Genomic DNA, 14,454 nt, shown 5'->3' on the forward strand with positions numbered 1-14,454 from the left:
GGCGGCAGCCCATGTCGCCCATACCTAAATCCGCCACTGGGTAGCATCCTTTGACCAGGGCAGAGACTGCACCACATTGCTGACACTACAGCATCCAAGGTGGACTGGGGCTTCCAGGAGTGGAACTGAGGAAGAGGTGGAAGCTTGGACATTCTGAAGAAAGGTTTGGACAACCAAATTCAAATGTGTGTGTGATCACTAACGGCCATAACTATTTGTTCATAACTACAGTTTCAGAGGATCAATCCATCACCTTAAGGTGAAAATTTTTGTCAGATTATAGAAATATATTTAGTTTAGATATGTTAGTGATCATGAAAAGGCTATTCATTTTGGTAACCACTTCATTGCCTTTATTTAACTCCTGCCAGTGGACCAGTATACTGAACTATTGAGTGGAGTCCTTACCTTTTAAATAAGATGTTTTGTGTTGAAATACGCCAAAAAGTCAGTACTTTGGCTATGACCACAATTGGTTTACACTTGATTTTCAACTAAGAGATGAGTGATGCACCATTCTAGAATCTAGAACACATCTATTACAATAGAATACTTTATTTTCTCCCATCTGCCATTTGGTATAAAATCTATATTTGATTTGAAAGTACAATTTCTACATAAAAGCACAACGTGTACGAAAGATACAGTAGTAGGTATAAATAAACAAATGTAATTTGTATTACACAATTTCTGTAATTGATATTTACCATGTCTCATCGAGTCAAGCATATCGTGTTTTCCTCGTTCTATATTCAGTAACCCTTAACACAAAAGGGTCGTTATGTCACTGTGTACTACCCAACGTCACCCCATTCAATTGTATTGTCGGTGCATTCATTTAATTATTGTGAAACCAAAACAGCAAGTCGTGGTGAAAATCAGGACATGCATACAGCACGAAAAGGTTCGAGGAGGTGCGCTAAACTAACTCTTAAAGTCTCTGCCGACGTTACCATTCATTACTACAAGCAAAACCAAACAGCTGTGTACATCACTTCCTGTACTGGTTCTACATGTGAAGTGTGGCTGAAGAAGCCGCATTTCAACTTCGAAACGCAACCCTGGAGCAACTCGAATTGTGAAAGTGATGTTTAGTAATTCTGTTGCATGGAATAAATTAGGAAAGGAACCATTAAGCTATCCACGAACAAGAGGGGTGGAATGGTAAACACCGTCTCGTGCGTTTAGTTGGTAAGCTGGCCACAGTTTATTTATTTTTATCTAGCTAACTAGCTAATAATGCTAACTGGATAGCCAGCAACGTTACGTTTAACAAATCATGACCGTGTATGAAATAAGTTAGCTAGTCGTTAGCAAGCGAGCAAAGCAGAAGGAAGTGGAGTCAGTGACGTTAGTTTGCCGGCTTTTATAGCTTGTTTCTCCGTCACATTTGCTAGTTAGTCCGTAGCTAATGTTGGCTATCTAAAATGTTACATATTTATTTATTGTGGCCGCTTTAACAAGAGTTGTTGAGGCAAGGCTCGAGCCCAGGTAAATTAGCTACGCCAGAAATGGTGGAGTCTTTGGTTACATCATCATGACTCTCGTACAAAATCTAAAGTAAAACTTGAATGATCTAATAATGTAAAAACACAAAACGGATTAATTTACTGAACACCATAGAGTGTGTGTGTGGGCAGGCTACATGGTATTGTTGCATCTGTTCATGTCTGTGACCAAGCAAAAAAATCTTATTCCGAAGGAATAGCTGGGTGATTTTGTTTTATTTCATCTTTATTTAACCAGACACGTCAGTTAAGAACTCATTCTTATTTACAATGACAGATTTAGCAAATACGTTAGATTTTAGAGAGAGAATGTGAATTTAGATTTTTTTTTAAATTCTCTCAACCTTTATTAAGACTAAAATAACCGTAAACTTTTGGGTTAACAGCCATGTTCAGGGACAGATCGACTATTTTTTTGTTTGTTTACGTCGTCAGCTCGGGGATTTGATCTAGCAACCTTTCGGTTACTGGCCCAACACTAGGCTACCTGCATATTAGAAGTGCATAAGCCATTTGTTACTTTAAAAAACAATTATACAGACAATATGGTCTAAGTATTTTGTCGTTACCACCACGACAAGCAAATGTATATTCTAATGTTTTTTTCAAGTGTGTACTTTGTTACCATGTATATGAATAGTGACAGCTGAGCATATGGTGGGAAATTCACATTTTGATGCCGGGAAATTCTAGAAAAATATAATATTTGTATTGAATGTCATTACCAAGTAGGCTATAATTAAAACAAATTATTACATTAAAAAAAATAGTTTTGAATATTTATTTAGGATACATTGTATGCTAGCTGTTCAACTGGAGTTAGCATGTCATTCCCACCACACTTGATTACCACCACATAATGAACTGTGATGGTAATGACGAAATGTTTTAGTTCATACACTTTTACTAACCTTAAGACCTGAAAAGACTAATTGCATATATGATTAAGTTGAAATTGAACACTTATTTGCTATTACATTTTGTATTATGTTAGGATGATGGAGTGATTGATGTCTATTTATGTGACTTACTATGGTTATTACTGACTTCAATTATTTTCTATGAGATGCCCCCTAAATCAACCAAGGAGAGGACAAGGACATACACTATATATATATATATACACAAAAGTATGTGGACACCCATTCAAAATAGTGGATTCTGCTATTTCAGCCACACCCGTTGCTGAAAGGTGAATAAAATTCAGCACACAGCCATGCAATCTCCACAGACAAACATTGATAGTAGAATGTCCCTTACTGAAGAGAGCAGCGACTTTCAATGTGGCACAGTCATAGGATGCCACCATTTCCAACAAGTCCGTTCATAAAATATAAGCCCTGCTATAGTAGCACTGGTCAACTGTAAGTGCTGTTATTGTGAAGTGGAAACGTCTAGGAGCAACAACGGCTCAACCACAAGTGGTAGGCCACACAAGCTCACAGAATGGGACTGCCGGGTTCTGACGCGCGTAAAAATCGCCTGTCCTCAGTTGCAACACCTGCTACCGAATTCCGCACTGCCTCCGGTAGCAACGTCAGCAAAATAACTCGTCGGGAGCTTCATGAAATGGGTTTCCATTTCAGAGCAGCCCCAACCAAGCATAAGATCACCATGCACAATGCCAAGCGTCGGCTGGAGTGGTGTAAAGCTCTCTGCCATTGGACTCTGGAGCAGTGGAAACGCATTCTGTAGAGTGATGAATCATGCTTCACTATCTGACAGTCCAACGGATGACTCTGGATTTGGTAGATGCCAGGAAAACGATACCTGCCCCATGCATAGTGCCAACCTTAAGTTTGGTGGAGGACGAATAATGGTCTTAGGCTATTTTTCATGGTTCGGGCTAGGCCCCTTAGTTCCGATGAAGGGAAATCTTAACCCTTCAGCATACAACGACATTCTAGACGATTTTGCCCTTCCAACTTTGTGGCAAAAGTTTGGAGAAGTCATGCTGAAACAGTAAAGGGCCAATGCCCCCGCGCACAAAGCGAGGGGTCCATACATAAATGGTTTGTTGAGATTGGTGTGGAAGAACTTGACTGGCCTGCACAGAGCCCTGACCTCAACCCCATCAAACATTTTTGGGATGAATCGGAACTAATGGTCTGTTCTGTATCTTCAACAAAATTAAACATACTACTGTGACATTAAAGTGTTTAATGGTATTTCTCATCAGTTTTATATGAAATGCCATTTCCACCACAGTGTCATTACCACAATGCTAAGTCATTACTATCACCGTACATATTTGAAGCAAATGTGTATTAATTACAGTTGATATTGATTATTTTTGCCGTATGTGAACCTTGTATGCTTGTTCTTAAGATAATTCCTAAAATAATGTAAAATATTACAATTTTAATGTGGTAAATACATGTTTCTGAGTATCTTCAAGGCCTATATGGACCTTTAGACATGACAATGGTAAATACATGTAATCAAAACTACCGTAGGCACAATTTTATGTAATTTCCTTTTCAACTAAAATAGCACATTTTATGAAGTGGTGGCAATGACATTTCCCCTCGGGTATATGGGGAAACCAATAAAAATGTTTAATTTCTTTAAGTGGTATGGTCTCAGACTCTTAGATCTTGTTTCCAGACAGAGTGAAGAACATATTCAGAGATAAGAAGCAGTTTCAAGAGGTTTAAATTTAAAAAACATTTAACATCCAGAAGTGCCTGTATTTACAAAATCACCCAGCTATGATGGAAGACTTGTATACTCAAGGTTTAGGAGTATCCTGTGTACAGTTCCTGAACCAGGATCATTTTAAATCCACCTAGCAGCCTCTCTGTAAACAGGATTAGGAGGGAGTGAATGTAATATAAAAACAGTTTGTGCAATCAAGCTCAGAAAGTGGTCTGTCTTTTGTTTTCTATATTTGCCCAGCCATGGCTGTTTGCCATCTTTTGAAGGTGGACAAAAGGGGCAGCAGGTAGCCTAGTGGTTAGAGCAATGGTCCAGTAACCGAAAGGTTGCTTGATCGAATCCCTAGCTGACAAGGTAAAAATCTGTCATTCTGCCCCTGAACAAGGCAGTTAGCCTACCGGGGAACAGTGGGTTGTCTTTGTAAATAAGAATTTGTTCTTAACTGACTTGCCTAGTTAAAAAATAATAATAATAAAACCTGCTCTGTAATCTGTTTGCTTTGGGCAGTGTCATTTGAGCTGGGCAAACCTTACTCCCTATTCTCTCTGTTTTAAATAGTTTCCAGAGTGAGAAATGGCCACAACGACCCCGTCACAAGAGCTGTCAGGTTGACTGAGTGAATACTGGCTCTAACGTTAGACTTGCAGAGGGGACTGTATTATAGGACTCCGCGGTGTTCATGGGATAAGAGCCTGACTTTATCAATGCAGATGTCTGCTGAACAGCAAGATCCTATCACAGAGTTTCCAAACTTGTTCGTATTTGCCCAAGCACTACTACACAGCTGATTCAAATAACCAACTAATCACTCTTTTGATTAATTTGAATCCGCTGTGTAGTGCTAGGGAAAACCCCGAAACGTGAATCCAGGGGGGACCCCAAGGCCGAGTTTGAAATCCTGTTCTGGTGCGTTTAGTTCGCGTGAACGTTTGCAACGTTGCGTAACTGTTTGTACTGAATGACACTAATCCCCAAAACGTTCTTGAACAGACATTGAGGTACGTTTCCTCCCATTTGGTGGGTGTGGCTTGAAGCAATGAGTGATGTATTTAAAGGGCAGTGGCCATGCTGACAGCGTTCCCGAAAACCTCAACCCAACCCCTCCCTGTTTTTCAACTGGTCGTTCAGTACAGCACTGTTTGTGATCAATTGAACGTTCCAGAATGTAAAAACATACTGAACTCAGCTCTGGTCTGTACAGACATGCATTACTGTTCAAAAGTTTGGGGTCACTTAGAAATGTCCTTGTTTTTGAAAGAAAAGCACATTTTCTTTGTTCATTCAAATAACATAAAATTGATCAGAAATACTGTGTAGACATTGTTAATGTTGTAAATGACTATTGTAGCTGGAAACGGCAGATTTTTATTTTATTTTATGGAATATCTACATAGGTGTACAGAGGCCCATTGTCAACAACCATACCTCCTGTGTTCCAATGGCACATTGTGTTAGCTAATCCAGAGTTGCAAAGAAAAAGCCATATGTCACTGGCCAATAAAAATAAAAGATTAAGATGGGCAAAAGAACACACTAAGCCAGCATCCCGGAGTCGCCTCTTCACTGTTGATGTTGAGACTGGTGTTTTGCATGTACTATTTAATGAAGCTGCCAGTTGAGGACTTGTAAGGCGTCTGTTTCTCAAACTAGACACTAATGTACTGTCCTCTTGCTCAGTTGTGCACCGGGCCTCCCACTCCTCTTTCTATTCTGGTTAGAGCCAGTTTGCGCTGTTCTGTGAAGGGAGTAGTACAGAGCGTTGTACGAGATCTTCAGTTTCTTGGCAATTTCTCGCATGGAATAGCCTTCATTTCTCAGAACAAGAATAGACTGACGAGTTTCAGAAGAAAGGTATTTGTTTCTGGCCATTTTGAGCCTGTAATCGAACCCACAAATGCTGATGCTCCAGATACTCAACTAGTCTAAAGAAGGCCAGTTTATTTGCTTCTTTAATGAGCACAACAGTTTTCAGCGGTGCTAACATAATTGCAAAAGGGTTTTCTAATGATCAATTAGCCTTTTAAAATGATAAACTTGGATTAGCTAACACAACGTGCCATTGGAACACAGGGGGGGGGGGGGGGGGGGGGGGGGGGGGGGGGGGGGATGGTTGCTCTCCATTTGTGGAAGAGACTGCATTGATTGCTTGTTCTTCTCCTACAGTTTGATGCTGAATATGCAAAAACAGGATTTTACAACAGTTAGCCAACCAGTGCTGTGTAACCATTCATTTGCTACCGTTTAACATGTATTGGACATTTTAAAGGGACATCAGGATTTTTGTAACAAAGCCCTTTTACTACTTCCCTAGAGTCAGATGAACTCATGGATACTATTTTATGTCTCTGCATCCAGTATGAAGGAAGTTGCAGGTCGTTTTGTTAGTGTTAGCACAATGACAAAGTCTATGGTATCTACTAGTATGCTAGCAGTTACCATAGACTTCCAGTCATTGCACTAACGCTAGTTAGCAATTGTGCTAACGCTAGTTAGCGATTTCTTTCCAACTGCGCTCAGAGACATAGAAATGGTATCCACAAGTTCATTGGACTCTGGGGAAGTAGATAAAGGGCTTGGTTGACAAAATCCTGAAGTATCCCTTTTATGGTCTGAAGTGCACTTGCCCATTAGCCAAGTAAGGAGTAGGCTTTTGGTTGCCTGTCAGATATGATCACTTACATGCAGAAATGCAATATTCTGTCTTTTATATGAACGTAGTGAATGAACCACAAATGTTTATGTTGTGTGGTTGTTTTCATTGTAAACTGTCACCTGCCCAATGGAACAACCACAGAGTAGGCTCAACTTGCACGACTGCTCAGTTCACTTGCCCTAGGTGACAAGGCAACTTGTTATGCCAATCCCTGTTGATACTTGTGGCTGTTTCATTAGTGTTAGCCTTCCTATTTGTCAGATCCATTGCTGACCCTGCTCCCTTTCTGTCCAATCAGGGCAAGACATTACATTTTCCCCCAACACAATCTAACAATGATGTTGAACCTGTCCCAGGCTGCCATCTATATGTTTTCTGTCCAGTACTCTGGAATGATAGTAGCGGTGGAAAGGCAATACATTTGCCGTTCATGTCTGTGTGACTCTTAGTGCCCTTTTTTGTTATGTTTATGTGGTTATCCTCAGTTTTTTTGGTTGGTCCCTATGGTTGTCATTGCTTAGCTACTGAGCAGTACAGCTTGTCGTCATGGTTGCAATGAGTGCTGTCCCAGAGGTGTGTGTGGGTGCTTGAGCCACAAATAAACTTTGCGCTATGGAAACTCCTCAAACTAGTTACTACCCAAACAGCAGCAGACAGTAAAGGAGAAGCTGTAGAGAATTTTTTTTTTCTTTTTTTCTCTTCAGCAGTGAGCCTGTCCCAGTGGACTCAGACCTGAGGGAGCAGCTAAAGAGACATGTACCAGCTGCAATGACAATGAATGGCCAGTGTGTTGCCATGGGTTGCTATGACAAGGTCGCTAGCCCTCATTAATATGCTGACACTTTTTTTCACACTGTATGCTAATGTTTTAATTGCCTGGACTTGTTTAGTTGGAAGAGCTATCTACTGTATCTTTGTAGGCGATTTTTCTTTTATTTTTTAGAATGTAGGGTTGGCCAAATAGGAACAGTTTTCCCTTGTCTTGGCAGTCAAGTAAAGGTAATGCTCTTGTCACAGCACATTTTCTGGTGCATATTGATGCTCAGGGCAGTGCAAACTAAGCTGGTCTCTGGCTCAAGCCTCTTCCTCTGATACCACAGACTGGGAAGGAGCCTAAGTATTATCACGTCCTAGGCTAGCCTATATCACAGCCTCGGGAGTCAGGAACCGTCCTCAAGGATTTCAGTTGATCTGTGTAGTAATTTAATATGGATAACTTGTTGTTTTTTTCACCTTTATTTAACCAGCTAGTTGAGAACAAGTTCTCATTTACAACTGCGACCTGGCCAAGATGGAGCAAAGCAGTTCCACACATACAACAACACAGAGTTACACGTGGAATAAACAAACATACAGTAGAAAAGTCTATATACAGTGTGTGCAAATGAGGTAAGATAAGGGAGGTAAGGCAATAAATAGGCCATGAAGTAATTACTATATAGCCATTAAACACTGGTGATGTGTAGAAGATGAATGTGCAAGTAGAGATACTGGGGTGCAAAGGAGCGAGAAATAAATACAGTATGGTGATGAGGCAGTTGGATGGGCTATTTACAGATGGGCTATGTACAGGTGCAGTGTTCTGTGAGCTGCTCTGACAGCTGGTGCTTAAAGTTAGTGAGGGAGATATGAGTCTCCAGTTTCAGTGATTTTTGCAGTTCGTTCCAGTCATAGGCAGCAGAGAACTGGGAGGAATTGTCTTTGGGGGTGACCAGTGAAAAATACCTGCTGGAGCGCGTTCTACGGGTGCGTGCTGCTATGGTGACCAGTTAGCTGAGATAAGGCGGGGCTTTACCTAGCAAAGACTTGTAGATGACCTGGAGCCAGTGGGTTTGGCGACAAGTATGAAGCGAGTGCCAGCCAACGAGAGCATACAGGTTGCAGTGGTGGATAGTATATGGGGCTTTGGTGACAAAACAGATGGCACTGTGATAGACTGCATCCAATTTGTTGAGTAGTGTTGGAGGGTATTTTGTAAATGACATCGCCGAAGTCAAGGATGGTCAGTTTTACGAAGGTATGTTTGGCAGCATGAGGATGCTTTGTTGCGAAATACGAAGCCGATTCTGAATTGGAGATGCTTAATGTGAGTCTGGAAGGAGAGTTTACAGTCTAACCAGACACCTAGGTACTTGTAGTTGTCCACATATTCTAAGTCAGAACCGTCCAGAGTAGTGATGGACGGGCAGGTGCGGTTGAAGAGCATGCATTTAGTTTTACTTGCATTTAAGAGCAGTTGAAGGCCACGGAAGGAGAGTTGTATGGCATTGAAGCTCGCCTGGAGGTTAGTTACAGTGTCCAAAGAAGGGCCAGAAGTATACAGAATGGTGTAGTCTGCGTAGAGGTGGATCAGAGAATCACCAGCAGCAAGAGCAACATCATTGAGGTGTACAGAGAAGAGTCGGCCCGAGAATTGAACCCTGTGGCACCCACATAGAGACTGCCAGAGGCCCGGACAGCAGGCCCCCCTGATTTGACACACTATCGGAGAAGTAGTTGGTGATCCAGGCGAGGCAGTCATTTGAGAAACCAAGGCTGTTGAGTCTGCCTATAAGAATGTGGTGATTGACAGAGTAGTAAGCCATGGCCAGGTCGATGACTACGGCTGCACAGTATTGTCTCTTGTCGATGGCGGTTATGATATCGTTTAGGACCTTTGAACGTGGCTGAGATGCACCCATGACCAGCTTTGAAACCAAATTGCATAGCGGAGAAGGTACGGTGGGATTCAAAGTGGTCTAATCTGTTTGTTAACTTGGCTTTCGAAGACCTTAGAAAGGCAGGGTAGGATAGATATAGGTCTGTAGCAGTTTGGGCCTGGAGTGTCTCCCTATTGTGTATTGTCACCTTACACCTGAGAGTGGTAGTGAGCCGAGGGGGTGAGCTGTTTCGTCTACTCTTTCCCCTCACATGGTTTCTGTAAGCTTTGTTCATACCGTATCTTCTTTCTTCCTATACGCTCACACAGGATGATAACAGGTTTGTTGAGCAAGAGGTGACACATAGAGACGTTTTGTGACTCATGGCAATAGATAAAGAATGAGCTAGTGACACTAGATAATGCAGTGGATATGACCAGTAACTTCATCAGACAATCTTGACAGGTATAGTATTTGTGGCAGTTTGCTTCGTAATGGAACACTGGTGGCAGGTGATATGTTGGTAAGGTTCTTTTGAAAATCCTGAGGTGAAACGTAGCAGAAGTCTGCATGACTCTAAGTGGAGCCTATCTTCAGTGTGTAGAACTGAATGGTTCTGAATAGAGTGCAAGGATTTGAGGGCCTTTTCCGCCAAAGCTCCAAAGCTGTTTTGGAGCAGATTTGCAGACTACAGAGATCACAAGGTTAAAGCTGGAAAGCACCGTCTTCCACAGCTGACGGATGGATGGATATAGTACGCGTTCCTCTAATCAGACGAACATGGCATCGCTCCAGTCCCTTCTTTTCGTGTCTGGCATCCCGCTCTGCTTCGGCAGGTTAAAGCTTTGGCAGCAGACTAACGCAAGGCCTATCAACTGTTTCTACCCCATCCTCTTCCTCCCACTCCTACACCTCTCCTTTGGGACAGACACACACCAGATGTTTTCAAGTACTTGGCTACTTTCCGCCACTCTTTTCTTCTCTTCTGTTGCGCTGCCTGTCTTTGCTTTTTGCAAAAGGGGGGTGGGGGGGGGGCTGGCTGGCTGGCTGGCTGACTGCTTGCTCCCCTCCCCCGGGACTGCGGGTCTCTTAGTGGGTCCCCTGTGCCTGGCCGACAGACTGGTCATGCGCGGGATCCTGAATAACCAGCCACGCTAACAGAGATCCTTAGATAATGATTTATATATACATTTCGCATACTTCTCGCTCTCTGCCCCCCTTCCATCCATCCCCACCTCGTTTCTCTCTCTACCCTCGGCCCCCTCGATGACTACTCTCTCATCCATTCCAGTGTGTGCGAGTATGCATGTGTACATACAGTATACATGTAATAGTGATGGCTCCAGGCAGAAAAGGATTGTCCCATATCTTGCCTGTAATCTTCCATAGCTGCCATCACTCAGTTTAAAGTGTGTGCTGCTGTACTGTCTGAGGAGGAGGGGGCGACGTGAGGAGGTGGAAGAACACTGGAGGGAAGATGTTTGTTTTGGCTGACTCGGGCCTGCATGAGCTAGTCATGCCAGTTCTACCTCTTTGACTTTCAAATGTCGGGACTCGAGAGAGGGAATGTAGCCTAGATTGAATGCTGGTGAGGCAACTAAACTAGCCACTTGCATTGGGCCTACTCTGCGTCCTCTCTCCCTCTCCTTTTGTCATTCTCAGATTCCCTCACATAGCATCACATAGCCTGAGGAACAGGGGCATCTAAATCAAGTCACTGGCTCTTTTTATATGCGTGCTGAGAAGGCAAGGCCCTGGCTTTGTCAAGGGAGTTGCCAGCTGCCAAGTTGTCCTGCTACACTATATCCCAGGCAGCAACCCTATATCCCATTTCAAGTCAATACGGCCCCTGAGAGCTTAACCGGGCTGGGATGATACTATACACACCCTGTTGAATAGTCAGTCGGCTGATCATGTTAACACCTGTGAAACTGCAATGGACATTGGACATGCGGCAGTATAGTGTGCATTTAAACCATAGTAAATGAAGGGTATCATGTTTGCTCTAAGGATTTAGCCACTATGCCTATATGGTTGCTGTCTATATGATGCTGCTTGCCACACTAATTTGAGAGGACTGCCTGAAGTTTCACCTTCCACCTGCTCATATTTAAAGTTGAAAGAAAAAAAGAACTCATCAAAAGCAAATGTTTTTTTTCCTTCTTCCTCTCCTCACTCCCTCCCCCTTTCCAACTCTCCTTCCTGTTCCAGTATCTCCACATTTTGCTGACTCATGTCATGCTCTCACCCTCTTGTCTTTCCATTTCTCTCTCTCTCTCTCTCTCTCTCTCTGTCTCTGTCTCTGTCTCTGTCTCTGTCTCTGTCTCTGTGTGTGTGTAATGAACTTGTTTCCTCATTGTCTGGAGATTAAGGAGTATTGAAGCTGAAAAGGCGGGGTAAGGGAGATTTCTGTTGAAACTGATGTGCTCACATTTGCAGATCTCACACATGCATATCAGGGTTTCTGTTATGTAAATGTGGCGCCAGACATTTGACCAGCGGCACTTTAATTTACCAGACATTTGAGAAATGTACCGTGCATAACCTGAATAGGGCGTCCACCCACGGTGCTCAGAATGACAATCACATTTAGAAAATGTAAATAAATAAATGTAAGTTGAGGATGCAAGGACGTGTATCCTTACTGTGCACTTTGAAGATGAGAAACAAACCCAATCACTAGGATAGGCCGAGCATGAGTTTCAAGTTTGGGGAAGCACATTTTCACCATCAAAATGCACCATTATAATATAGCATTCCACGCATCATCGCATTTGCAGATTTATGTAAGAGCCTACTATTTGTAATGTGATGAGTAGATTGGATAGTCATTTAGGCTAATAATAATACTCAGACTGCTCAATGCATGGCTGAATGCGTGTAGTGTAGAGGCCTTGGCTATAGTCTGTCATAAGTTTCTTTCCTAGGCTACATAGAAGAACGTTAAAAAGCAATGAAACTGATGCGACGGATAAGAACGTTTAGTTTAAAATGTTGATGAACCTATTTTTGTTCTTAACATTATTAGTGCAGCAATGCACACAAGGCAACGTGTGAATGTGCATTTGGCTACCGGACAATGAAACAAAGTTGACGACCAATTGCATATGAGAGAATTAGGCTACTAGTGTCAATGGCATATGGATGTCTGTTTAAAATAATTGCCTCCCTGATATGGTCAGATTTTTGTCTAGGCTACTTTGAAGCAAGGTAAAACATGCCTCTTAATGTTTTTTCCCCCCTCAATCTATACACAATGCTCCATAATGACAAAGCAAAAACAGGTTTTTAGAATTTTTGTGCAAATTTGTAGTTTTTTATTTTTTAACTTGAGTACATCTACATCAGACCCTTTACTCAGTCCTTGTTGAAGTACCTTTTGGCAGCGATTAGTCTCGAGTCTTCTTGGGTATGACAGTACAAGCTTGGCACACCTGTATTTGGTGAGTTTCTCCCATTCTTCTCTGCAGATCCTTTCAAGCTCTGTCAGGTTGGATGGGGAGCGTCGCTGTACAGCTACATTATTTTCAGGTTTCTCCAGAGACGTTCGATCGGGCTCTGTCTGGGCCACTCAAGGACATTCAGAGACTTGTCCCGAAGCCACACCTGCGTTGTTTTGACTGTGCTTAGGGTCGTTGTCCTGTTTTGAAGGTCAACCGTCCTGAGCGCTCTGGAGCAGGTTTTCATCAATGATCTCTCTGTACTTTGCTCTGTTCATCTTTCCCTCGATCCTGACTAGTCCTCCTGCACCTGAAAAACATCCCCACAGCATGATGTTGCCACCACCATGCTTCACCGTAGGGATGATGCCAGGTTACATCTTGTCCCGAAGCCACACCTGCGTTGTTTTGACTGTGCTTAGGGTCGTTGTCCTGTTTTGAAGGTCAACCGTCCTGAGCGCTCTGGAGCAGGTTTTCATCAATGATCTCTCTCTGTACTTTGCTCTGTTCATCTTTCCCTCGATCCTGACTAGTCCTCCTGCACCTGAAAAACATCCCCACAGCATGATGTTGCCACCACCATGCTTCACCGTAGGGATGATGCCAGGTTACATCCAGACGTGATGCCTGGCATTCAGACCAATCTTGGTTTCATCAGACCAGAGAATCTTGCTTCTCATGGTCTGCGAGTCCTTTAGGTGACTTTTGGCAAACTCCAAACTTGCTGTCATGTGCCTTTTTACTGAGGAGTGGCTTCCGTCTGGCCACTCTACCATAAAGGCCTGATTGGTGGAGTGCTGCAGAGGAACTCTGGAGCTCTGTCAGTGACCATCGGGTTCTTGGTCACCTCCCTGACCAAGGCCCTTCTCCCTCGATTGCAGAGTTTGGCCGGGCGGTCAGCTCTAGGAAGAGTCTTGGTGGTTCCGAACTTCATCCATTTAAGAAAGATGGAGGCCACTGTGTTCTTGGGGACCTTCAATGCTGCATTTTTGGTACCCATCTCCAGATCTGTGCCTTGACACAATCCTGTCTCGGAGCTCTACGGACAAATCTTTTGACCGTGGCTTGTTTTTTGCTCTGACATACACTGTCAACTGTGGGACCTTTTTATATAAACAAGTGTGTGTGTGTGTGTTCCTTTCCAAATCACCTGTGGTAAATTTCAATTGATTGGACATGGAGTCCAATCAAGTTGTAGAAACATCTCAAGGATGATCAATGGAAACCGGTTGCACCGGAGCTCAATTTCGAGTCTCATAGCAAAAGGTCTGAATACTGATGTACATTTTTTTTTACTTTGTCATTTATGAGGTGTTTTGTGTAGATTGAGGGATTTAAAAAAAATATGTATCCATTAAATAATGCTGTAACATAACACAATGTGCAAAGTCAAGGGGTCTGAATACTTTCCGAATGCACTATAAAGTAGCTAAATCAAAAAACAAAAATTGGTCACATACACATTAGAGGTCAACTGATTATGATATTTCAACGCTGATACCGATTATTGGAGGCCAAAAACCCGATACCGATTTAATCGGCCATTTAAAAAAAAT

The 14,454-nt window shown here is 42.6% G+C and overlaps 1 protein-coding gene across 1 annotated transcript in view; it reads left to right on the forward strand.

The window, feature by feature from the left end:
* Positions 1-983: 983 nt before the first annotated feature.
* LOC110516329 (beta-1,4-galactosyltransferase 3) overlaps positions 984-14,454 on the forward strand; it is a 28,199-nt gene continuing 14,728 nt past the window's right edge. The window contains exon 1 of the mRNA XM_021594810.2: positions 984-1,191. The gene's annotated coding sequence lies outside the window, so the exon portion shown is untranslated. The remainder of the gene's footprint in view (positions 1,192-14,454) is intronic.

Source organism: Oncorhynchus mykiss, chromosome 3 (assembly GCF_013265735.2).
Source record: "Oncorhynchus mykiss isolate Arlee chromosome 3, USDA_OmykA_1.1, whole genome shotgun sequence".
In the NCBI taxonomy this organism is placed as follows: Eukaryota; Metazoa; Chordata; class Actinopteri; order Salmoniformes; family Salmonidae; genus Oncorhynchus; species Oncorhynchus mykiss.